The 27,580-nt window shown below is 42.0% G+C and overlaps 1 protein-coding gene across 2 annotated transcripts in view; it reads left to right on the top strand.

Moving 5' to 3' along the window:
• The first annotated feature begins 13,705 nt into the window (after positions 1–13,705).
• PLEKHM3 (pleckstrin homology domain containing M3) overlaps positions 13,706–27,580 on the top strand; it is a 141,321-nt gene continuing 127,446 nt past the window's right edge. For both annotated transcript variants that reach the window (XM_069983472.1, XM_069983473.1), the window contains exon 1: positions 13,706–13,887. The gene's annotated coding sequence lies outside the window, so the exon portion shown is untranslated. The remainder of the gene's footprint in view (positions 13,888–27,580) is intronic.

Below are 27,580 nucleotides of genomic sequence, written 5' to 3'. Positions count from 1 at the left end.
TTATCCGTTACCACCCCACGTTGCCCGTTACCACCCCGCGTTGCCCGTAACCACCCCACGTTGCCCGTAACCACCCCAGATTCTCTGTAACCACCCCAGGTTGCCCATAACCACCCCAGGTTGCCCGTGACCACCCCAGGTTGCCCGTGACCACCCCAGGTTGCCCGTGACCACCCCAGGTTGCCCGTGACCACCCCACATTACCTGTAATCTCATTTTTTATTGTATTTTAGTAACTGCGCTATTCTTATAACTATTACTAGCTGCGGTATTGCTCCAGCAAATTGGCGCTCCCTTCCTTCTGAGCCCTGCTGTGTGCCCATACAGTGGTTTATGCCCACATATGGGGTACCGTTGTACTCAGGAGAACCTGCGTTACAGATTTTGGGGTACTTTTTCTCTCCTGTTCCTCGTGAAATTAAGAAATTTTTAACTAAACAAACATATTATTGGAAAAATTCGAGTTTTTCATTTTTACTGTCTTATTTTGAATACTTTCCTCTAATACCTGTGGGGTCAAACCGCTCACTGCACCCCAAGATGAATTCTTTCAGGGGTGTACTTTCCTAAATAGGGTGACTTTTGCTGGGGTTCTATTCTTCTGACACTACAGGGGCTCTGCAAACGCACCTGGCACTCAGAAACTTCTTCGTAAAAATCTGCACTGAAAATGCTAATTGGCGCTCCTTCCCCTCTGAGCCCGGCTGGGTGCCCATACAGTGGTTTATGCACACATATGGGGTATCGTTCTACTCAGGAGAACCTGCGTTACAGATTTGGGCATGCAGCTTCTCCCCTGTTCCTAGTGAAATTGAGAAATTTCAAACTAAACGAACATATTATTGGAAAAATTCTAGTTTTTCAATTTTACTGTCTTATTTTGAATACTTTCCTCTAATACCTTTGGGGTCAAAATGGTCACCACACCCCAAGATGAATTATTTGAGGGGTGTACTTTCCAAAATGGGTGGACTTTTGGGGGGGTTCTCTTCTGCTGACACTACAGGGGCTCTGCAAACACACCTGGCGCTCAGAAACTTCTTCAGCAAAATCTGAACTGAAAATGCTAATTTGCGCTCCCTTCTTTCTGAGCCCTCCTGTGTGGCGATACAGTGGTTTATGCCCACATATGGGGTACCGTTGTATTCAGGAGAACCTTCTTTACAAATTTTGGGGTACTTTTTTTCTCTTGTTCCTCGTGAAATTGAGAAATTTCAAACTAAACAAACATATTATAGGAAAAATTCAAGTTTTTCATTTTTACTGTCTAATTTTAAATACTTTCCTCTAATACCTGTGGGGTCAAAATGGTCACCACACACCAAGACGAATTCTTTGAGGGGTGCACTTTCCAAAATGGGGTGACTTTTGGGGGGTTTCTCTTCTGCGGACACTACAGGGGCGCTGCAAATGCACCTGGCGCTCAGAAACTTCTTCAGCAAAATCTGCATTGAAAAAGCTAATTGGCGCTCCTTTACTTCTGAGCCCTGCTGTGTGCCCATACAGTGGTTTACGCCCACATATGGGGTACCGTTGTATTCAGGAGAACCTTCTTTACAAATTTTGGGGTACTTTTTTTCTCTTGTTCCTCGTGAAATTGAGAAATTTCAAACTAAACAAACATATTATAGGAAAAATTCAAGTTTTTCATTTTTACTGTCTAATTTTAAATACTTTCCTCTAATACCTGTGGGGTCAAAATGGTCACCACACACCAAGACGAATTCTTTGAGGGGTGCACTTTCCAAAATGGGGTGACTTTTGGGGGGGTTTCTCTTCTGCGGACACTACAGGGGCGCTGCAAATGCACCTGGCGCTCAGAAACTTCTTCAGCAAAATCTGCATTGAAAAAGCTAATTGGCGCTCCTTTACTTCTGAGCCCTGCTGTGTGCCCATACAGTGGTTTACGCCCACATATGGGGTACCGTTGTATTCAGGAGAACCTTCTTTACAAATTTTGGGGTACTTTTTTTCTCTTGTTCCTCGTGAAATTGAAAAAATTCAAACTAAACAAACATATTATTGGAAAAATTCGTGTTTTTCATTTTTACTGTGTAATTTTGAATACTTTCCTCTAATGCATGTGGGGTCAAAATGCTCATCCTACCCAAAGATGATTTCTTTGAGGGGTGTACTTTCGAAAATGGGGTGACTTTTGGGGGGATTCTATTCTGCGGACACTACAGGGGCTCTGCAAATGCACCTGGCGCTCAGAAACTTCTTCAGCAAAATCTGCATTAAAAAAGCTAATTGGCGCTCCTTTACTTCTGAGCCCGGCTGTGTGCCCATACAGTGGTTTACGCCCACATATGGGGTACCGTTGTACTCAAGAGAACCTGCGTTACAAATTTTGGCATGCTTTTTTTCTCATGTTCCTTTTGAAAATGAGAAACTTTAATCTAAACGTATATATTATTTGAAAATTTAAATTTTCGATTTTTTTACTGCCTAATTGTGAATACTTTCCTCCAGCCCCTGTAGGGTTAAAATGCTCATTATACCCCTAGATTAATTCTTTAAGGTGTCTAGTTTCCAAAATGGGGTCACTTATGGGGGTTTCCAGTATACAAGCCTTCTAAATCCATTTAAAAAAAGAACTGGTCCCTAAAAAAAATCAGTTTTGGAAATTTTCACAAAATGTGATAATTTGCTCATAAATTTCTAAGCCCCGTAACACCCTAAAAAAGTAAAATATGTTTCCCAAATTATGCAAGAATAAAGAGGACATATTGGTAATGTGATTTAGTAACTAATTTATGTGCTATGACTTCCTTTTTTAGAAGCAGAGAATTTCAGAAGTTCATAAAATGCAAAATTTTCAAATTTTTCTTGATATTTTGATGTTTTTCACAAAAAATACACAAAGTAGTGACCAAATTTTGCTACTAATATAAAGTGTCATATGTGACGAAAAAACAATCTCAGAATCGCTAGCATACGTTAAAGCATCACTGAGCTATAAGAGCATAAAGTGAGACAGGTCAGATTTTGAAAAATGAGCCTGGTCATTAAGGCCAAAACAGGCTTTAGAGGCAAGGGGTTAAAGCGACTCTGTACCCACAATCTGCCCCCCCCCCCCCCAAAACCACTTGTACCTTCGGATAGCTGCTTTTATTCCACGATCTGTCCTGCGGTCCGTTCTGCAGGTGATGCAGTTATTGTCCTAAAAAAATACTTTTAGGCTGGGTTCACACTACGTATATTTCAGTCAGTATTGTGGTCCTCATATTGCAACCAAAACCAGGAGTGGATTAAAAACACAGAAAGGATCTGTTCACACAATGTTGAAATTGAGTGGATGGCCGCCATATAACGGTAAATAACTGCCATTATTTCAATATAACAGCCGTTGTTTTAAAATAACAGCAAATATTTGCCATTAAATGGCGGCCATCCACTCAATTTCAACATTGTGTGAACAGATCCTTTCTGTGTTTTTAATCCACTCCTGGTTTTGGTTGCAATATGAGGACCACAATACTGACTGAAATATACATATACTGACTGAAATATACGTAGTGTGAACCCAGCCCAAAACTTGAAGCCCCGTGCCAAACGGGAGTATCTGTGCCCTCACTTTGCACCACCCCTCCGTACCTCCTCCCAACCCTCTTCATCATTAGGAATGCCCCTGGCAGATTGCTCTCTATTCCCCACCTGTGGCAGCCCAGCACATGGGCTGGATCGTTAAGGACCTGTGCAATGTTCAGCATGGAGAAAATGTTTCAGTGGCATTCGTAATGATGAAGAGGGTGGGGAGGAGGGACGGAGGGGTGGTGCTAAGTTAGGGCACAGGGCTTGAAATTTAAAAGTATTTTTTTAAGACAATAACTGCATCACCTGCCGAACGGACTGCAGGCAGATCTTGGATTAAAGGCAGCTATCTGAAGGTACAAGTGGTTTGGGAGGGTCAGATTGTGGGTACAGAGTCGCTTTAAGGAAAACTCCACCTGCTTGCATGTACGTGTGTGACAAGTCTCAGAACTGGAGTTCAAGTAAGGATCGGGCTATTTGTAAGTAATTGTATTGCCTAGGGGCCAATGTGTTCAAAGCAATCGCCCTCAAGCATGCTCGAGTCGTGCTCATCCTGTAACTGCATCTCATTTAAGTGAACAGGAGCTAATCAGTCACTTTCGCCTGACTTAAAGGTACTGTGATCAGAGCGATTGCAGCATCTATAGTGTAGAATAGAAGGAGAATTCTCCATGTGTTCACATCAGGGCTGTGCAAAGCGATTGCACAGCCCCAATGGTTGCTATGAAAACAGGAGGCTTCCCTAAGGTCTCCTGTGCCATAGCTATGGTGGCTGATCAGGCTAAGCTCTAGGGCAGAGCTTGATCAGCTTTGCCTATGACAGGCAGATTACATGGCAATGCAGACCTGCACTGGACTGGTCCTAAAGGGGCTAAATCCTCCCTTTTTTTATTTTATAAATTAAAAAATAAACATATTTGCTATCGTCCCGTGTAAATGATTAATGCAAAATTGCAAAATTTTTGGGTACATCAAATCTAAAAAAAAATTTGACTAAGAAAGTGATCAAAAATTTGCATACTGTATATGCAAGCAAGCTACCAGTACAGATCATGGCACAAAAAATTACAGTATGGCTAAAAAAATAGCCCCATAGACAAAAAAATAAATAAAAGTGTTATAAAGATGGTAATAGAGCTTTATTTTGATTTTTATTTTTAAAAAGGTTTAATTATTTTAAAGCAGTCAAATAAAAGTTATATAAATTGCCTATCACTGTAAACATACAGGCTTGAGGAACAAAGACAACATGTCAGTTTTACAACATGGTGATTGAAGTACAATTGCTGTTGCAAAAAATAAAGGCTTATTTGGGTCTGTAGGTGAAAAAATGCAAGTGTTATGGCCTTTTAAACATGAGGAGGAAGAAATGAAAATGCAAAGGGTTTTCTTTTTTTTCCTCCTTGTGTTTAAAAGTCCATAGCACTTACAATACGTTACGATTACAACGATATGTAACATGTATAACTTTTCTTTTATCTGATGGCCTGTAAAAAATTCTAACCATTGTTAACAAATATATGTTCCTTAAAATCGCTCTATTCCCAGGCTTATAGCGTTTTTATCCTTTAGTCTAAGGGGCTGTGTGAGGTGTCATTTTTTGCGCCATGATATTTACTTTCTATCGGTACCTTGATTGCGCATATACGACTTTTTGATCGCTTTTTATTACATTTTTTCTGGATTTGATGCGACCAAAAATGCACAATTTTGCACTTTACGTCGTTTACCGTGCGAGATCAGGAATGTGATTAATTAATAGTTCGGGCGATTACACACGCGGCGATAGTAAACATGTTTATTTATTTATTTGCTTTTATTTAAAACATAGGAAAAGGGGGGTGATTCAGACTTTTATTAGGGGAGGGGGCTTTTTACTAAAACAACTAATGATGAGCGAGCATGCTCGTCCGAGCTTGGTACTCGTTCGAGCATTAGGGTACTCGATGGTTCTCGTTACTCGGACGAGCATCTTGCAAAGATTCGGGTTCGAGTTCTATAAAACAGCTAAACAATTGTTTGTTTAGCTGTTTTAATAATGTTAAAGCTCCCTGGGAAGCAGGGAATCAGTAATTCAGGGATCGGCATTACCGGGGTTAGCGATCCTCTGCAATAATGCCGATCCCTGAATTGGTTATTATAATTAATTAATAAAACAAAGTTTTGTTATAATAAAGTTACTTTCGTTGTTCAATAATTTTATTAAAACAAATCCATACTTGTGCAATTAAATATACTGTTAAAATAAATATATATATAAATAAATGTATATTTATATTTATTTATTTACAGTATATTTAATTGAAAAAGTATGTATTCGTTTTAATTAAATTATTGAACAACGAAAGTGACTTTATTAGAACGAAAATGTGTTTTATTAATTAAATATTAACTTTTACAGGAAGCTTTATTAAAGCTGTTAATTCATATTGCCGGCAATAGAGCTCACTGTAATAATTATAGTGCTTGAAAAGCACTACAGTGGTGCCTTGGATTACGAGCATAATTCGTTCCGGGACCGAGCTAGTAATCCAAATCTACTCTTAAACCAAAGCAAATTTTCCCATAAGAAATTATAGAAATGCAGACAATTGGTTCCACCCCCCCAAAATAATGATTTATTATTCTGAATAACATGTAAAACTAATGAAACAAACATTCAGAAACAGCAGAATCTGTGATATTATAAGTTACTGTACAGTATTGGAGAGGATGGGAAACACAAGGGCTGACAGAGACTGCAGGGAGTATGAAGGAATGAGCAGGGCAGATGTGGGCACAGTATAGCAGCACTCTCTGTCTGGGCAGAAGGGGGTTACATCTATGAAGAGATTACCCCCACAGTCCTGTCCCCTGATGCAATCCCCAGCCTGAAGTGCATCTGCTATGATTTGGAAGGTGAAGGAGACTTCCTGGGTCAGAGTACAGTGCTGTAGACCCCGCTATACAGACCATGTCCCTCCTTAACTCGTAATCCGTATTCTTCTTCTTCCATTTCTTCTTCTTCTTCTACTTCCAGCTATTTTTCTGCGCATAATACAGCCCGAACCGCTTTACGCACAGACTCCGTTCAAACTGCGTTTCGAAGCCCTCGGCGGTGTGAGGTGTGCTATCTATTTTTTCGTTTCAATCAGATTTGTCGTTTTCAAGAAATTTAAGTTTAAAGACCCCAAATTTCCCATAGAAAATAATGGCCCATTGCAAATAATGGCCACACTCTAACCGCTAACAGCCAATCACAGCACATATGCAAATAGCTGAGATATAGCAGCCAATAGGAACTCAAAGGTCTCGTCAGGCATGTATCACACCATCCACAGACACATGTCCACTATTGGCCAATAGAAGATGTAATACATGGAAGGTCCTTAACGATTTTGTCTCACTGACATGAGTAAGATTGTCATGGTAACCGAGCAATGATCTTTACCATTATAAGTACCCAGATCGCTCTTAAAGGGACCCGGGTCGCCCTTAAAGGAACGCAAGTCGCTCTTAAAGGGACCCAAGTCGCTCTTAAAGAGACGGGAGCCATGTCGCTCTTAAAGGGACCCAAGTCGTTCTTAAAGAGACCCAAGTCGTTCTTAAAGGGACCCAAGTCGTTCTTAAAGGGACCCAAGTTGCTTAAAGGGTCCCATGTAGCTCTTAAAGGGACGGGACCCAAGTCGCTCTTAAAGGGTCCCATGTAGCTCTTAAGTCGCTCTTAAAGGGACAGGACCCAAGTTGCTCTTAAACGAACGGGACGCATGTTGCTCTTAAAGGGACCCAAGTCACTTCAAAAGGTATGGGACCCATGTCGCTCTTAAAGAGACCCATGTCGCTAGAGCGACCTGGGTCCCTTTAAGAGCGACCCGGGTCCTTTTAAGAGCGACCCGGGTCCTTTTAAGAGCGACCTGGGTCCCTTTATGAGCGACCTAGGTCCCTTTAATAGCGACCTGGGTCCTTTTATGAGCAAAATATGTCCCTTCAAGAGCGAAATATGTCCCTTTAAGAGCGACCTGGGTCCCTTTAAGAGCTAAATGGGTCCCTTTAAGAGCGACCTAGGTCACTTTAAGAGCGACCTGGGTCGCTTTAAGAGCGAAATATGTATGTTTAAAGGGAACCATTCACCCCGTGGCCCCCGTTAGAAACAGACAAACAGTTACATAAAGGTCAATATACTTACCATATCGCTCCCGGTCCCGTCCCGGATCTCGTTGTTGACACGGAGAAATCGCCGATTCTTCTTCTCGCGCCCATTATGGTAATGAGCGCCGCCGGCCCGAAGTCCAGCCTTCTCCCCGCCTCCGACACTTGATTGACGCCGGGTCTTCTTCCTCCTCGTCTTCTTTCTTCTCGCCGGATCCCGCGCAGGCGCCGTAACGGTCGTTTTCGGCGCATGCGCAGTTCACAATTGAAGCCGCTCCACAGCTTCAATGTTTACTGCGCGTGCGCCGATTGTCAGAGCTGAAGCGACGTGTTGGACTTCGCGCATGCGCGGTACACAGGAACGTCACGAGCACGTATCCTGTTTACCGCGCAGGCGCAGAAGAGATGACGAGACCTTCGCAACGGCGCCTGCGCGGGAATTCGTGAGGAGACTGAAGACTGAAGACGTCAATCAAGTTCCAGGAGGCGTGGATGGGCGGCGACGAGAAGAGGACCTCATGAATAAGTTGGACTCGTCCGTCGTTTCCTATGGACGTTGGACTCATCTCAGCTCATTACCATAATGGGCGGGAGAAGAAGAATCGGCGATTTCTCCGTGTCAACAACGAGATCCGGGACGGGACCGGGAGCGATATGGTAAGTATATTGACCTTTATGTAACTGTTTGTCTGTTTCTAACAGGGGCCACGGGGTGAATGGTTCCCTTTAAGAGCAAAATGGGTCCTTTTAAGAGCGACCTGGGTCCCTTTAAGAGAGAAATGGGTCCCTTTAAGAGTGAAATTGGTCCCTTTAAGAGAGAAATTGGTCCCTTAAAGAGCGACCTAGGTCCCTTTAAGAGCGTCCTGGGTCCCTTTAAGAGCGATCTGGGTCCCTTTAAGAGCGAAATTGGTTCCTTTAAGCGTGAAATTGGTCCCTTTAAGAGTGAAATTGGTCCCATTAAGAGTGAAATATGTCCCTTTAAAAGCAAAATGGGTCCTTTTAAGAGCGACCTGAGTCCCTTTAAGAGCGAAATGGGTCCCTTTAAGCATGAAATTGGTCCCTTTAAGAGTGAAATTGGTCCCTTTAAGAGCGACCTGGGTCCCTTTAAGAGCGACCTGAGTCCCTTTTAAGAGCGACTTGGGTCCCTTTAAGAGCGACCTAGGTCCATTTAAGAGTGAAATGGGTCCCTTTAAGAGCGACCTGGGTCCCTTTAAAAGCGACCTGGGAACTTTTAAGAGCAAAACATGTCCCTTTAAGAGTGACCTGGGTCCCTTTAAGAGCGACCTAGGTCCCTTTAAGAGCGACCTGGGTCCCTTTAAGAGCGACATGGGTCCCTTTCAGTGCGATCTGGGTCCCTTTAAGTGCGACCTGGGTCCCTTTATGAGCGACCTGGGTCCCTTTAAGAGCGAAATGGGTCCCTTTAGGAGCGACATGGGTCTCTTTATGAGCGACCTGGGTCCCTTTAGGAGTGACCTGGGTCCCTTTAACAGCGAAATAGGTCCCTTTAAGAGCAAAATGGGTCCTTTTAAGAGCAACCTGGGTCCCTTTAAGTTCAACCTTGGTCCCTTTAAGAGCGAAATGGGTCCCTTTAAGAGTAAACTTGGTCCCTTTAAGAGCGCCATTGGTCCCTTTTTAGAGCGACCTGAGATCCTTTAAGAGCGACCTGGGTTCCTTTAAGAGTGACCTGGGTCCCTTTAAGAGCGACTTGGGTCCCTTTAAGAGCGAGCTGGGTCCCTTTAAGAGCGAAATATGTCCCTTTAAGAGCAAAATATGTCCCTTTAAGAGCGACCTGGGTCCCTTTAAGAGCGAAATGGCTCCCTTTAAGAGCGACCTGGGTCCCTTTAAGAGCGACCTGGGTCCCTTTAAGAGCGAACTGGGTCCCATTAAGAGCGACCTGGGTCCCTCTAAGAGCGACCTGGGTCCCTTTAAGAGCGCAATATGTCCCTTTAAGAGCAAAATGGGTCCTTTAAAGAGCGACCTGGGACCCTCTAAGAGCGACCTGGGTCCCTTTAAGAGCGAAATATGTCCCTTTAAGAGAAAAATGGGTCCTTTAAAGAGCGACCTGGGTCCCTCTAAGAGCGACCTGGGTCCCTTTAAGAGCGAAATATGTCCCTTTAAGAGCAAAATGGGTCCTTTTAAGAGCGACCTGGGTCCCTCTAAGAGCGACCTGGGTCCCTTTAAAAACGAAATATGTCCCTTTAAGAGCAAAATGGGTCCTTTAAAGAGCGACCTGGGTCCCTTTAAGAGCGACTGGGGTCCCTTTAAAAGCGACCTGGGTCCCTTTAAGATCGACCTGGGTCCCTTTAAGAGCGATATGGGTCCCTTTCAGTGCGATCTGGGTCCCTTTAAGTGCGACCTGGGTCCCAAAATGGGTCCTTTAAAGAGCAAAATGGGTCCCTTTAGGAGCGACATGGGTCTCTTTAGGAGCGACCTGGGCCCCTTTAGGAGTGACCTGGGTCCCTTTAAGAGCAAAATATGTCCCTTTAAGAGCTACCTGGGTCCCTTTAACCCCTTAAGGACCGGGCCTGAAATGGCCCTAAGGACCGGAGCAAATTTTATGAATATGACCAGTGTCACTTTATTCATTAATAACTTCGGGATGCTTTTACCTATCTGGCTGATTCTGAGAATGTTTTCTCGTGACATATTGTACTTCACATTTCTTGTACATTGAAGTCGATACTTTTAACGAATCTTTATGAAAAAAACAAAATAACGTGAAAAATTTTGAAAAAATGCATTTTTCCAACTTTAAAACTTTTCTGCTTATACAGAAAATGGTTATACCACATAAATTATATAGTAAATAGCATTAGCAACATGTCTACTTTATGTTGGCGGCATTTATTAAACTATATTTCATTTTTTTTTTACACAGGGGGGATACAGGGGGGAGCCATCTATACGAGAGGGGGGATACAGGGGGGAGCCATCTATAAGGGGGGAATACGGGGGAGCCATCTATAAGGGGCATACAGGGGGGAGCCATCTATAAGGGGGGAATACAGGGGAGCCATCTATACGGGGGGGATACAGGGGGGAGCCATCTATACGGGGGGGGGGATACAGGGGGGAGCCATCTATAAGGGGGTAATACTGGGGGAGCCATCTATAAGGGGGTAATACAGGGGGAGCCATCTATATGGGGGGATACAGGGGGAGCCATCTAAAAGGGGGGGATACAGGGAGGAGCTATCTATAAGGGGGGGATACAGGGGGGAGCCATCTATAAGGGGGTAATACTGGGGGAGCTATCTATAAGGGGCCAATACAGATGTGCAGTGTGTAGAGAGATGAGGATGGTGACAGAGTGTGGAGCCTAATATGTCTGTCTGGCAGATTCTGTGGATTCGTGGCTCGGAGAAGTTCTCATAACGGCACAGGGCAAATGGAAAAGAAGATGAAAAGGGAAGAACTCTGATCAGAGAAGACGTCCCATGTGAGTCACTTGATGTATCTGCACTGTAATGTATATGGTGTACAGAACCTGTGTAGAGCTGGGTACCTCTATATGACTGGATGAGGTGATAGTGATCTGTGTACAGTGGATTAGTCAGTAGCAGCGGTGGTGTTAGTCAGTATGCGGTGGTAATATTTGTTGCTTGTTATCTGGCATATATATAGAGAAGGGCAAAACAACATGTCTCATATAGACAGAGGAGCAACAACATGACTATTATATTATATATGAACCATGTTGTTTCCCTGTATTCTGTATACAGGGAAACAACATGGTTCATATATAATATAATAGTCATGTTGTTGCCCCTCTGTATATATGAGACATGTTGTTTTGCCCTTCTCTATATATAAGCCATGTTGTTTCCCTGTATATTGTATTATACAGTATACATACAGGTAGACAACATGGTTCTCATATATAATAGTCATGTTGTTGCCCCTCTGTATATATGAGACATGTTGCACTGGTGTGACAATAAACCCTGCAGATTGCTGTTGGAAGTGCTGTCTCCATTGCGTTTTTTGGATACTTTGAAGCCAACCTCTTCTGGTTTGGTGAGGCACGCACGCACGGTTATTTTTTGTTTTTGCGCTGCTGAAAGACTGTGTTGTGAATTAAAGTTTATGTTAACAATAATTTGTATTTTTTATTGTACGTAATTGGCTAGAGGCGGGGTTGCAAAGATGGGGGGTTTTGATGGCGGCGGCCGCGGGGGGTGGGGCCCAATTCGCACCTCTGCCCAGGGGCCCATAATGCTGTTAAGACGGCCCTGATCCAATCCACTAGACACCAGGGAAGTGCTGCATACAGCAATCGGATGCAGCTGTCAACTTTGACAGCTGCATCTGATTACTGAATGCCGCGGCCCCTGGCTACACGTGGCACCCGAGACTGCGGCGGTTCAGAGCAGGGTTGCCGTGCGGCCTCGCTCTGAACACCTCTTAAGGATGCATGATGTACCGGTACATCATGCGTCTTTAAGAGGTTAACATAAACCATATATCAAGTAGGTCTCTTTTCTCTTTGATGCCTGGGATGAATTTTATTCCCAGTCAGGCCCTGACTATAGGTATACTTCCATATCAGGGGACTCTTTAAAGCATTACTACTGTAGGTATATACTCCAATAATAGGCATACCTCCCAAGTGCCCCTCTTTTGGAGGGACAGTCCCTACTTTTGAGCCAAGTCTCTCTGTCCCTCTTTGCCCCTTACATGTCCCTCTTTTTGACCTATGAATTAGATTTGCATTAATAATGGTGTCTGGTTTATTCCTGTGTAATAGACCCAAACTTGCAGATTATTCCATCATGTGGTACAAGTTGGATCCTATAAATTGTTATATTCAGATGAATCGTGTGACATTATGGCCCCTTTCACACATGCAGACGCATTGATTTCTTTGGCCCCATACACACATCTCTAGGTGTTACAGATCCATTTGGGGGCCATGATCTGTGCCGCAAAAAAAATGACTAAGCCATATGACACATATGACAGTGGGTCCCTGCAAATGCGGACAGTTACTGACACACATTCGTAACCACAGTGAACCACAAGTGTCCCTCTTTGGCCATCCAAACAAATGGGAGGTATGTAATAAAATAGGGGACTCTCCAAAGCATTACTATGGTAGGTATATACTCCTATAATAGGGGACTCTTCAAAGCATTACTACTATAGGTATATACTCCTATAATAGGGGACTCTTCAAAGAATGACTACTGTAGGTATATACTCCTATAATAGGGGGCTCTCCAAAGCATTACTACTGTAGGTATATACCCCTATATTTGGGACTCTGTAAAACACTACTACTGTACGTATATAGCCCTATAACAGGGTACTCTTCAAATAATTACTACTGTAGGTAAATACTTCTATAAAAGGGTACTCTGCAAAGCATTACTACTGTAGGTATATACTTCTATAATGGGGACTCTGTAAGGCATTACTACTGTAGGTATATACTTCTATAATGGGGACTCTGTAAGGCATTACTACTGTAGGTTACACTTCTATAATGGGGACTGTAAGGCATTACTACTGTAGGTATACACTTCTATAATGGGGACTGTAAGGCATTACTACTGTAGGTATATACTTCTATAATGGGGACTCTGTAAGGCATTACTACTGTAGGTATATACTTCTATAATGGGGACTCTGTAAGGCATTACTACTGTAGGTATATACTTCTATAATGGGGACTCTGTAAGGCATTACTACTGTAGGTATATACTTCTATAATGGGGACTCTGTAAGGCATTACTACTGTAGGTACAGTATATACTCCTATAACAGGGGACTGTAAGGCATTACTACTGTAGGTATATACTTCTATAACAGGGGATATCCAGCCACAATAGAGTCGAGCACATGAATATACAGGTGCAGTGCGGTTCAGTGTAGTTATGGATGAGGCTGCAGCTATGATATGTCTGTCTGAATGAGGACATGACAATAAATGGTCTCTCTATAGCAGTATAATCGATTTCTGCCTGGTATACATGACCAGACATTGGAGAGAAAGCTTCAGGCTGGAACTATTTTTAGCTTCCTTGTTGCACGGGGGACAGAGAAGAGCGGAGGACTGAAGCTGGGAGTCTGTAAACAGGGAAGCAATGCAGAATGAGCAAGACATCAATAGGAAAGTCTACATGGTGGTGATGATGATGATGATGGTGATGGTAGTGATGGCACAAGCCCCTCCGTTCTGTACATAGGCTCTCACTGGACAGCAACATAGGGAAGGATACACAGGTATGTGGCTTCCATCCATGACACCTATGGACACAGCTTATACATACACACATTTATATATATACTGTATATATTGTATTATACCAGTATGGGCATTTATATCTATCTATCTATCTATCTATCTATCTATAAGGATGCTTATCATTGGCTATTGATTCTCATATGTAATATTCATTCAGACTGTGATTGTTCTAGATATAGAGCTGATTGCTGACCCTCCTCCAAGTTACAGCAGTTGTGTGTGTATATAATCTATCTATCTATCTATCTATCTATCTATCTATCTATCTATCTATCTATCTATCTATCCCTATTATGTCTCCGTTATGCATTAGATTAAACAGTTCCTTTGTCTTTCCACTGTATTCTGTCTGCTCTGTGATCAAGGCCATTTAAGGGTTAATTTTCTTTAGATGATCTCATCCATGGAAAAACTGCAAAATCACATTGAATGGCCCTTGATCTGGAAGGAGTGTTTTTTTCCTCTTGTAAAAGAATCTATCTTTTGCGTCTACAGTAACAGACCACATCTCTGGCCGCTGCGTGTTGCTCTGTCAGCTCGCATGACACATTTAACTCTTTCATCCCCCAGGGTTCTTCAGGCAGATACATTGTCTACAATAAAATATAATGCTATGTGTGTTTTATGTAATAAAGATAAAAAGCGAAACCCCCTCATCCCTCAGGTTTACAATGAATTACTGCTGGTCTCCAGTGTCACTGTCCTTGTGTGAATGTGACATCCACACATGCCAGATTATACCCCACCTCCACAGGGATGACTGTGAAATCAGCGTAGCATGGGAATATGCAGTAGGAGACATAAATACTCGGGCCTGAATAATGGTGTGCAGTTTGCAGTCTGTTCTGGGTTATCCGGCCTTTATAAAAACTGTAAGGGTACAGCATAAATGTCATTTAATAATAGTTATATTTTATAATAATGTTCATCAAAGTTACAAGTCAGAAGCTTTTATCACTTCCTGGTTTCTTGTTTAGAATGTTACCCTGCTATTGCAATGCAACAGTGCACACACATTCTCACAACCCCACCTGCCCCAGATTCAGTGGAGACCAACTGCCAGTACTTTCTGGAGATTGAAGTTGTACTGAGCATGCCTGGCCTACCTTAGTGGGTTATAACCAAGGGAAACAGGTTATGAAAACAATGCAGGCACTTGGGGGATTAGCAATTCAATATCTCTCATTCAGTACAGTCTCAGAAATGCATGTACACTTGAACTATGTTTAATTTTACATGATGCATCAGTTTAGACCTAGGTATTTTTAAAGGGGAACTCCAGGTAGAGGTAAAAAAAATTAAACTTCTGCAAAAGCAAATAGCATTACTTACCTATCTATCCCAGTTTTGAAACGACCAAAAATCCATTTGCTTTGGGTTTTTTTGTTCTGTATTGTGTGGCTGTACTTTCTGGTTTATCAGTTGTACATAGTACTACAGGTTCCAGCATGCAATGCTTTCCCTTAGCTGTTTATCACAGTCCTCCATTTTGCCCATTCCCCACCAAAATCTGTTGCAGAACATCTAGGCTGTGTTCATAAATTGCAGTTTCATTGTGTTACTGAATTATTGGCAGTACTTTATCATTGCATTGTAGTCCCACCCACACAGCGCACTGTTACTACCTGTAACACCACACAGCGCGCTGTATTCTCTACCTGTAACACCACACAGCGCGCTGTATTCTCTACCTGTAACACCACACAGCACACTGTATTCTCTACCTGTAACACCACACAGCAAACTGTATTCTCTACCTGTAACACCACACAGTACACTGTATTCTCTACCTGTAACACCACACAGCACACTGTATTCTCTACCTGTAACACCACACAGCACACTGTATTCTCTACCTGTAACACCACACAGCACACTGTATTCCCTACCTGTAACACTGATATTGGAATAAAATAAAGAACTTTTTGAATTCAATTAATTTTTTTTTTCTTTTCATCTCCACGCACATATTATGATTGAGCCTCTTTTATCTTCAAAGTTGAGCCCCACAATAAGGGTAGGTTTACACTACAGAATCCGCGTAGATAAATTACTCCATAGACACCATTCTATGGCCGGGCTGATTTCTCTGGGATACACTGTTTATGCCTTGTTTTTTGTCCAGGTGGGATTGGCAGTGCCGGCTCTGATCCTCTCTGCCGTTTAGCATCATTTAATTGTGTTACTGCATCATTTTTGTGAAGACGCTGCAGTACTGCAATGACACTCCAACATGTGTGAACATAGCCTGAATTTCACTGCAGAATTTTGCACAATCAGTGAAGTTGGAGCACCTACTTCTGACTGGTAAGAGATGGTGAATCACTCAGGGGATATGGGGATTCAGCCTAGCCTCCTGCGACATCACGCCCTGCCCCTTGTCTGCATCATCAGCCTGTGCTCAGCTAACACACACAATGTGAGACAGAGGCATGGAATGTTTGTCTCCTAAGGTGGGAGAGCAGTGGGAGTAGGAGACAATGTGGATTGGCACAGAGGCCATTTTTCTTCCTGGATGTCAATCAGCTACCAGTGTGGCAGAACTGTACAGATATGGTAATACATTATTTAGACACTGCTATATAACTTTTAATGTACTTTTAATAGAAAACAAGTTTTCCTTATGTGGAGTTCCCCTTCAATGACACAACCCCATTCAACTGTGGTAATACTCAAGGAGACAGGGTTAGCGGATTCATACTTTTTTTAAGCCCATATTAAAAAGAGAGCCAAGTAGAGCCTGTCACAGCACTCAGTTAGGCACCTCTACCCCCTTCATTTTAATAATAGGTGGGGTCTCAGCTCTGACTATGACTTGTCAGAAGTTTATAAAGTGTCAGGTACATTTACACAGCAAATGGGATGAATGAAGAAGTTACTGTATGTGGTGAAATGTGTGGGCACGGAGAAGATTGGGTCAAACACACCAATACCATACAGGTGAAACAGTCTCCTTTCTGCACACTGCACACTTTATGATGTTGAACGTCATGGGTATTCTGTGATATGTTATCTTAGTTGAGGTGAATTGGTAATTTATAGAGATGAATACATTCGAGAATTTGAATCGAATAGGCACCGATATTTGACTATTCGAACGAGTATTCAATCCCATTATAGTCTATAGGAAAAAAAATTTGCAGCGCTTGAAAATCAAAATTCGATCACTTAGAGGTCACCAAGTCCCCCATGAAACCTCCCTAAACGATGCAAACACCTCCGGAATGACACTGGGATATTAGGGGGAGCATGCCTGGGTGCACCCAACACCCCAAAATCGCAGTATAATGCCACTCTCTGCAGCTGCGAAGGAAAAATATTTGCGAACACTTTACGAATATTTATGGTAATGTTCACACATTTCGTTCGTATTTCTTGTGCAGTGTTACATACATGATTCCAATGTGCGTCCACAGAGCGTCATGTTATTCGCACGTATCACGCGTAATTTTGTACAAACGTTACTGGAACAGTATGTATGACCTGCCTTTTTCTAGGCTACTGGAACAATATGTATCACATGCCTTTTACTGGGCTACTAAAACAGTATATATCAGGTGCCCTTAGTAGGCTACTGGAACAATATGTATAACGTGCCCTTAGTGGTGTTAAACAGGGACACTATAAGTCACTTGTACACACAGGATACTGGAATGAATACACCTGCTGATGCTGATGCTGCTGTTATATCATCCTTTCTTAGCACTGAGAAGTGCTTTGGATTCAGAGATGACTTTTTCGCTTGATCTTAGCCCTGAAAAGGACTTTTGGTTTCTGTAGTAAGCCTGCCTAACCAAAACGCTACTAAAAATTCTCTCTCCCTGCTGCAAGATCTTTCCCTGGCTAGGTTGAAAGCTTATCTGCGGTTGAGAGGCGGGAGCCAAGTATTTAAGATTCGAGGACATGTGGTTCAGCCATCCAATGAGGGTAGACACCGTTTTCGCACTGCGTGCGTACTCCCAGGGTCCTTCACGGCTTGCCTGCATGGTCATTGGATTAAAAAAAAGCGCCAACTGCGATGGGAGGGCTTTCGAATGTTTCCCGAGTATTTGCCTCACTACTCGATTGAATTAAAATCTTTCGAATACCGCAATATTCGATCATATACCTACTCAATCGAATCGTATTCGCTCATCTCTAGTAATTTATTTTGTTTTATTGATATTTTTATTGTTAGTACTCATGCACTTTAACACCTGTAGGCCAGTTTTACACATACCATATTACAGCAGATTTTACACTGCGAGTTCCACAGCTAAATCCGCTGCAATACCCAGTACTCATTTTGTATGGGGTCCTATAAGCAGATTTTTCATTCCGCTGCGAGGATGTAAAGCCCTTTCCCACTTAACTCACTGCTGACGGGCTTACATTACCTGCCTGTACTCCTGCTTGCTTTACAGGCCCCCGGCTTCCTGACATCCTGCTCAGCCAATCAGTGGCTACGGTGGGACAGTGCACTGATTGGCCGAGCAGAGCTGGGAAATCTGCTGGGATACAGTACTTGTGAAACTGGTCTAAAGGGGTTTTCTGCACTCTACATGCACTAAAATAATTGCAGCTATACTCATTTCTCGGCCACTCCCATGCTGAGGTTGTCTGGTCCCCACTTTTTTTCCTGTACATCCTGCTTTCCATGACATTTCATGCAGGCAGGAACAGGCTGTTCATTTGGACTGAGCGGGAAGTCACTGCCCACACAAAACATCACATGTCACGGTCAAATCATACAAAAACTGAAAAACCTGCAAAAATGTGGTGGCATTATTGTAATTCTCAATTACACAGAAAGATTATCTGCCAAAGATTTGAAGCCAAAGCCAGGAATGGATTTGAAAAGAGGAGAAATCTCAGGCTTTCCTTTATGATCTGTTGCCTGTTTATAGTCTGTTCCTGGCTTTGGCTTCAAATCTTTGGCAGATAACCTATCAGATAATCTTTCTGTGTAAATGGACCCTAATGTAGAGATTGAGGGACAGGAAATTGGGTTTGGATGGTGTGGCACAATTAGAACATAAAGATGAGATTTCCCACACACACAATGTAGGCTTCTCCATGGCGGTGTCTCCTCAGTTATGTCTTTGTGGTCAGTAAAGGGTTTGGAAAATTCCATATTTAGATTTCTAATTTATAGATAGGAAGAAATTTGCAAAATATAAATTGGCCATAAAAAGGTGCTATGAGCAAAGGTGAAAAATCCAGGGGTGGCAGGTGGGTTGTGACAACATAATAAAAAGTCCTACTTACCCATCCCTCTGCCCCCACAGTGCCACCAGTTCTCTGTCAGCGACAGGTCTCCTGAATCTTCCAGTTTCATCACACCCCCACAGGAACTACCTGCTTAGCCAGTCAGTGGCTGCAGCGGTGTCCTGCCTCAGTCACTGATTGGCTGATTGGGTATTTATGAGCAGGGTCATGACATCACAAGATCTAAAGCTTTGGGAGCCTAGCAGGGGTCAGTCAGTGGGAAGGTTGTGCTGCGGAAATGGGTAGGTAGAACTTCTTTTTTATGTTCCCTCCACACCCTTTCCCTCCTGTTTTTTTCACCTTTGCCCAGAGTACCCCTTTAAATTTGGACCAGGTGTCTTGATTTCTCTCATAGTCATATAAATCCACAGACTAAAAATATTGACCACCTGACAAAATGATAGATAAAACAACAGCCAGTAGGCTTTGTATATTTAACAGAGCAAAATATGTGTATCCCTCCAAGCTGCTCTAGTTGACAATTTAGTAAATTTAGTATTGTGATTTAGTAAATGTGTTTTTGGGGTTATGGTATGGCAGCTATTGCGAAAAAGAAGGAAACTGGGCATTTATGCTTTGTCCTTGTGTGGGAAAAAAAAGTATAGGTTAGAAGGTCATATGGCAGCACTCTACATAATGGAGATCCTGTTAAAGCTCTCTGTAGGATAAGAAGAGGATTTGGAGCTGAAGGCCTAGGCTCTGGCGATTTGTGTTGTGTTCACCTTGTAGATATTGACTCAGATACAGACGCATAGTGGTATTACGTGTCAAAGCCAAGGTTTTTAATTGCAAGCATTTAAAACCTGAACATGTGAACACACACTTTAAGAGACCTGATTTTCACATGTCAAAAGTTATGATAGGTGTGGGGTCCCTATGGTCAGACCATGACTGTTCAGGAGAACAAGCCAGGAGTAGTCTGTGTGCAGCGCGTTATGTGACCTGGGCAGCCGCATAGTTTAAGTTCTGACCAGGTCGGAAAAGGACACAGAGCCGGGAGTGAACGCATAGCGCCCAGACTTCTCCCAACCTGTTCTTCTGATTGGTAACAGTCTGAACATTCAGACCCGAACGATCAGAACTTTTGACATGTCTCTCTGAAGTCAAAAGATTTTCACAAATCACAAATAAATCTCTGTGCAGCTGCAGGTGACACCAAAAAGTCGAATTGCCATGTCTACGCCCCACACTGGCCGAGATCCATACATCAGTTCCATGTGTAATTTTTGAGTTTTACATGACAGGTGCCCTTTAAGATTTTATAGCAGATTCACTAATGATTGTTCGCTCTTAGGGTCCATTTACACAGAAAGATTATCTGCAAAAGATTTGAAGCCAAAGCCAGAAATGGATTTGAAAAGAGGAAAAATCTCAGGCTTTTCTTTTTGACCTGATCTCTATTTATAGTCTGTTTCTGGCTTTGGCTTCAAATCTTTGGCAGATAATCTGTCAGATAATCTTTCTGTGTAAATGGACCCTTAGGAGCAGGGCCCTCATAGCTCATTTTTGACTCTGTAATGTAAAATTCTGTCTATGTATGTTCCACCAGAATTGTAAAGTGCTGTGGAAATTGTTGGCGCTATATAAATAAAACGCAGGAACATAGAATAGCCACTCTTTGGATGAATGGAAGTGGATTACTTTATAGTTTCTGATAAACAAACCTTAGGGATAGCTTCACACGTACTGTATTGCTGTAGGAATGCAGAGCCATAGGCCATAACAGTACAGAGTATTGCAGCGGATTTCACTGTGGTATTCGCAGTGTGAAATCCGCTGCAATACTCTGTACTGTTATGGCCTATGACTCTGCATTCCTACAGCAGAATTTTATTGCGCTGCAGGAATGTAGGTGCTGCCTATAAACCATCAGCTACTGGCTTTGAAAAAGCTAATACATTACCTGCCTGCGCTCCCACCTGCTTCTCCGGCTTGTAGATCACTGATGTCCCGCTCAGCCAATCATTGGGATGTCATTGAATCTCCTTGACATCTACCCCTAGCACACAGGAAATCTTGCAGCACCATTCTGCTATCTTAAAGGGGTTATCCAGTGAAAATATTTTTCTTTCAAATCAATTGGTGTCAGAAAGTTATATAGATTTGTAATTTACTTCTATTTAAAAATCTCAAGTCTTCCCATACTTATCAGCTGCTGTTTTCTTTTCAGTCTGACACCGTGTTCTCTGCTGACATCTCTGTCCCAGACCAAAACTGTCCAGAGCAGGAGAGGTTTTCTATGGAGATTTGCTGCTGCTCTGGACAGCTCCTGTCTCGGCCAGAGATGTCAGCATAGAGCGCTGTGTCTGACTAAAAAGAAAACAACATTTCCTACAGAACATACAGCAACTGATGAAAAGACTTGAAATTTTTAAATAGAAGTAAATTACAAATCTGTATAACTTTCTGGAACCAGTTGATTTTTACAGAAAAAGATTTTCGCTGGACAACCCCTTGAAGATCAGCTTGCTGATTGATGGTGTCTTCAGCTGTGATCAGGCAGTCGTGGCAGACATGGACACGCTGGGGTGGCCGGTTCCAGCTGTCCTTTTTCACAATGATCGATTGTTGTAAGTCTGCTGTTTTCACTAAACACCCATTGTTTCTTGCAATGTTTTTCTTTAGTCAAACAAGTAATGGGACATAACACAGTAGTACTTGCAAAAAACTTTTTTCTTTTTATGTAAATCTTTCAAGATTTCAAAATACAAGGAAAAAATACTTTCTCAGAACAAATAAAAAAAAAAGAAAGTCACCACAGTGTACTGGACAGATGCAAGCTGGTCTTCACACTATAGCATGGTGCTCTGCAGATCTCTGTCCACCGATTCTTTAATCGGTGAAGTTTTTTTGCAAGTACTATTGTATTATGTCCCATTACTTGTTTGACTGAATAATAAGTGACTTGGTTTGGGACTTGGTCACACAGTGTACACAGCACCATTATAACCTTTTTATATGAATGTTTTTCTTTATTCTTCATGTTATTTCTTTGCGGGTAGTGTCAGAGAAGATCATCCCGCCCGGAAAGATCTTCACTTCTGATGAATTTGGATTTGGGCACATCCATGTGCGCCCACATCCCAATTCGCCTCTGCAGACAATGGAGCGTGCGGCCGGAGCTGCACGCTCCATTGTCTAAACTGCCAGGTTCTCTGCAGCCGCTATTCAATGAATAGCGGCCGCAGTAAACTGACATGTCAGTTTTTTGCGGCGTCACTAGTGATCCCGGCCGGAGTGTATACTACTTACATTGTGTGAACATAGCCTTGTGGTGTAAAATGTTCCACTGGTTTTCAATTGTAGATCTGGCCATGGTAGAGCATTGGAACAAGAATTTCAGTGTTCAAGTGGTACTCCGGCGAAAATATTTTTCTTTCTGATCAACTGGTGTCAGAAAGTTATATAGATTGGTAATTTACTTTAATTAAAAAATTTCAAGCCATACTTATTAGCTGCTGTATGTCATGAAATGTTGTTTTATTTTCAGTCGGACACAGTTCTCTCTGCTGACATCACCTGTCTGAGACAGGAACTGTCTTGGTTTTCTATGAATCTCCATAGAAAACCCCTCCTACTCTGGACTGTTCCTGTTTTGGCCAGAGATGTCAGCAGAGAGCACTGTGTCAGACTGAAAATTAAGCATTTCCTGCATGACATACAGCAGCTAATACGTATGGGAAGACTTTAGATTTTTTATAGATGTAAATTACAAATCTATATAACTTTCTGAGTTGATTTGAAAGAAAAAGATATTGGCCCCTTTTAAGATTTATTTTAGGTATTTAGAAATTAGTAATCTACCTTCTCACATCCTTGAAAGCTGATCCTGGCAGAGTAGCTTGTGGTCCTTTACAATATACTCACTTCAGTCTTGTTGATGCCTGTTTGATATCTCTTGTGGTCAGTATAACATTGCCTATCCCCTTTTATTCTTCATGCATCAACAAGCAGCAACGAAGGGTGTCTAAAACCCTGCTGGTATGCAGAGAGAAGCCATACAAAGCTCAACTTCCTGGCAGATGCTGTCAGAGGTAATTGAGCGGAGAAACACTTCTCTGACTGGAAACATACAGTCTTTGTTGTCTGGTAACTTATCATTGTTGCTTTTTTACTTTTGTTTTCCATATTCCTCCCATAACCACAGTAAACTTGTAATTACAAAATGATCATCTCCTAAAGGGCATGTCAAGGGCTTATAGAAAACTGACCTTATCTGGTATGAAATAAAAATAACTTACACTTTAATCCACTACTGCTTCAGGGTTTCTCACCAGGCCTGTAACAGAGATGTCACATGGATTTGTAGTAACTCAGCAGTCACTGCTTGCATGTAATGCACATCACATGAGGAGGATGGTAACAGACATACCTTCGTCCGCGACACCCTGTGCGCAATAGGAGGCTAACCCCCTTTAGAGGGAACCTAACAGCCGGTAAGAAGACTCTAAGCTGTTGTATTGTTTCCATAGGACATGGAACACTGTGGATGAAGGTAATTTTCTAATCTTAATCCTTAGCGCTGTTTTTTAATTTTTCTGAAATTTTTACTTTAATATGCCATTTAGGCTATCTCATACACTGAGAGCAGGGCTACTGGCCCGTCCTTGTTTATGAATATAGAGCTGGCACATCACTCTGGTGCTCATCACTTTAGAGCACAGGATAAATATTTAATATAAGAGGTGGCCCGATAGTCCCACCTAATTAGCATTTTTAATAAAGTGAAAATTTACTGGAATCAGCGCTGAGGATAAAGGTTGGGACAGCTACCTACTTAAAGGGGTTATCCAGCGAAAATCTTTTTTTTTTTTTCAAATCAACTACTTTCAAAAAGTTATAGATTTGTAATTAACGTCTATTTAAAAATCTCAAGTCTTCCCATACTTATCAGCTGCTGTTTGTCCTGCAGAAAATGTTTTTTTTTTTTTCTCAGTCTGACAAAGTGCTCTCTGCTGACATCCCTGTCCGAGACAGGAACTGTCCAGAGGAGTAGTAAATTCCCATAGAAAACCTCTCCTGCTCTGGACAGAGATGTCAGCAGAGAGCACTGGTGTAATTTGCACGTAGCAACCAATCACAGCTCAACTTTATAATCTTTAAGGGTTTATCCAGATTTTTGCTGGATAAACCCTTTAAGATTATAAAGCTGAGCTGTGATTGGTTCTTATGGGCAAATTACGCCAGTTTTTGTTTCAAACTGATTGATAGATTTAAATCTATGTCTAAGGTCAAAAGTAGTTAAAAAAAAAAAAACTAAATCAAAAAGAAAAGACAATAGACCACCAATTGCTAAACTACAGTCTTATATAGACAAGACTTTAATGAAAAGAGACAAAAATGTATTTTAATAGCATAAAAGCTGCAAAAAATAGTAACTTGATAAGAAGCAACAATAACTTTTGAATTCACTAAATAAATAATAACCCAATTGGGCAAGGTTTTTAAAAATAGAAACCAATCACAGAACAACTTTAATTTTTAGAATTTTAAATGAGTGTGGTTTCTCTAGGCAACAAAGACAGTTTTTTTTCCCATTAGACAGTCATGAGAAAGAACCAAGGACACAAAGAATATAGCAGAAGACAGCACTTAAAAGCAAAATGGAGTTGATTCACCGGTGCACTTGAAGAGAGCATTGTTGGGGCTGGATACCGCAGGAGTCACTGATTGGCTTAGCAGGCAGTTAATCAGCCAGGTGGGGTATTTTTTTCCCTGAGTCTTGACAATATCACAACTTGTGGAAAAATGTGTTCTGCTAGGCGTCCAGGAGCCTGTGGCACTTTGGAGGCACAGGGAGAGGTAAGTAGCTCTTGTTTATTATGTTCCCCTCTGCCCCTGCCTGCTGGAAATTTAATTTTTTCTCGGACTTCTCCTTGCTGGCACATGCATTAAACAGATCCATAGACCCACATATACCTGACGGCACACTCTCGTCTGCTTCTTTGGGTCCTGGCTCACTTACTGTCCTCTCTGCCAATCACTGGCTGCGGTGGGAGTGCTGTCCCACCACAGCCAGTGATTGGCTGAGTGCGCTGTCTGCGAGTCATGATTGGCAAAGCTGACGGGAACGTGCCAGAGGAACAGGAGTGGGTAAGCATAATGCCTTTATTATTTTTACCGGCCTGGCATCAAAGTAGTTAAAGGAAGCTGCCACTACATTCTTGCAGCAGAAGTTCATGGCTATAGACTCTAATGGTCATGAGTATCGCAGCGAATTTGCTGCAATATGCAATATTTCATGCTGCAAGTATCTTGAGTGAAATCCGCTGCAAATTTTAATTCAGTAATGGCTATTGCACTCCATTCTCACAGCTTTATTCCACTGCGAGAATAGAGTGACAACCTAATAGACTGTAAGGCTGTTATGTTAAAAATTAATAAAGATGCCATTACCTGTCTGCGCTCCCCCAGTTCCCTTGTGGTTGCATCTCTGGGTCCCAAATTCACTGACAGCTTGCCCAGCCAATCAGCCGGAGCTGTTCCATCTCAGCCATTGGTTGAGAAGGCTGATTGGTTAAGAAGGCTGTCACTGAGTGGGAGACCTGGAGATGCAAGCAGAAATGCACTGGGGGAGGGCGCACAGGTAAGCATGACCTCTTTATTATTTTTTACATAACAGCAGCACTATACAGTATATTGAATTTTACAACTCTGGAATTCTTTCTGGCAGTGGAATGAAAATCCGCTATCAGAAATAGAGTAGTAGTGGATTTCACTGCAGAACTTGCAGCGTGAAATCCACTGTAATATGGTACATGTAAACATACCCTAAAAGATTCCTCTGGGTAATAACTTTATCTTCTTACATCTACACTTCACTATCAATTTGCTCACTTTATTAGAAAACCATTCGGAACACATGTACTTATCAGTAGAAATGACATTTTTGTATATTCTCCTGAGTTATATAGACAAATGATCTGAATTTTTTTCAGGCGTTCACTGGTGGCACTCTATTCATGAACAAAGCTGGTTAGAAATGCTCTCCTGACCTTCCTATAGTTTTTCTTATTCGGTGGCAACTCATTAGCAGAGCTGGTCTCTTTTCTCTAGAATGAACTTCGGTTACCTTAATAGATATATTTATAAGCATGGCTAAACATAAGAATACACTAACTTTATGCTACGGTATTTTTTATTTTGATTTGCTTTCCTTTTCAGTTTTTTTCAGTGTAACATTTTTTTTTTAGATTTGTTTATAACATTTTTTTTATTAAAATGTTAACGATAATATATAACAAAGTCTACACTGTTAGTTTTATATACATTCTTCCCTTGATGACCTATATTGTTTTACAACTGCTTTACAAAATAAAATGGGATAAAGTCATATTGCTAGAATATGTAAACACTTTGGTAGAGATTCTGCCTCTGCAACAATTCATAGGGTCACAGCTGCATTAGTTTGGGACCTTGTAAACAATGAAAGGGAACCTGTCACCTGGGAGAGTGGGGCCAAACCTGCCCTACCCCTTAACCCCTAGACAACCCATGATGTAAATGTACATCATGGCGCCGCTAGGGAAGTTGAGAGGGGCTGGGTAGGGACCCTGCTCTGAACCTCCGCAATCCCGGCTGCTATCTGCAGCCCGGGACCGTGGCAGTTAGCAGGTACAGTCCGATCGTCTTGCCCACTAATTAGGCATTTAGATGCAGCTTACAAAGTTGACAGCTGAATGCCTTTTGTCCCCCATTCGCGGTGGTCTAGTGGCAAGATCGCCAAACCCCAACCCCACAACGCAATCGCAGAGTAGCAGTCCCTGCTACCTATCCGGCTGGGGGTCTGCGCTGTAGTGCCACTGATCCCGGCTCGGTAATCTCTTGCTCTCGGCTGCAGCAGCCGAGAGCAATAGAACACAGATCTCATCAATATATATACTGCATTCCCCCAGGGGGACTTGTAGGAAGTGTGTAAAAAAGAAAAAGAAAAAAATTAATTAATAAAGAATCCCCTCCCCTAATAAAAGTCTGAATCACCCCCTTTTCCCGTTTTATAATTGAAAATAAATAAAAAATAAACATGTTTGGTATCGCTGCGTGCGTAATCGCCTGAACTATTAAATTATCACATTCCTGATCTCAAGCGGTAAACGGTCTAAGCGTAAAAAAATTCCAAAGTGCAAAATTACGCATTATTGGTCACATTAAATCCAGAAAAGCTGTGATAAAAAGTGATAAAAAAGTTGCATATACACAAACAAGGTACCAATAGAAAGTACAGATCATGGTGCAAAAAATGACACCTCATACAGCCCCATAAACCAAAAAATAAAAGCGGTCTAAGCATAGTAATAGACCAATTTTAAGGAACATTTTAAAAAAAAGCCATCAAATATAATAAAAGTCATACAAGTTACATATCGTTGTAATCGTACTTACTTGAGGAATATAACATGTCAGTTTCACCCTAGGATGAACAGC

The sequence above is a fragment of the Dendropsophus ebraccatus genome, chromosome 9 (assembly GCF_027789765.1).
Source record: "Dendropsophus ebraccatus isolate aDenEbr1 chromosome 9, aDenEbr1.pat, whole genome shotgun sequence".
Classification (NCBI taxonomy): domain Eukaryota; kingdom Metazoa; phylum Chordata; class Amphibia; order Anura; family Hylidae; genus Dendropsophus; species Dendropsophus ebraccatus.
The sequence above is the reverse complement of the archived record's forward strand: the minus strand, read 5'-3'. Positions and strand labels throughout refer to the sequence as shown.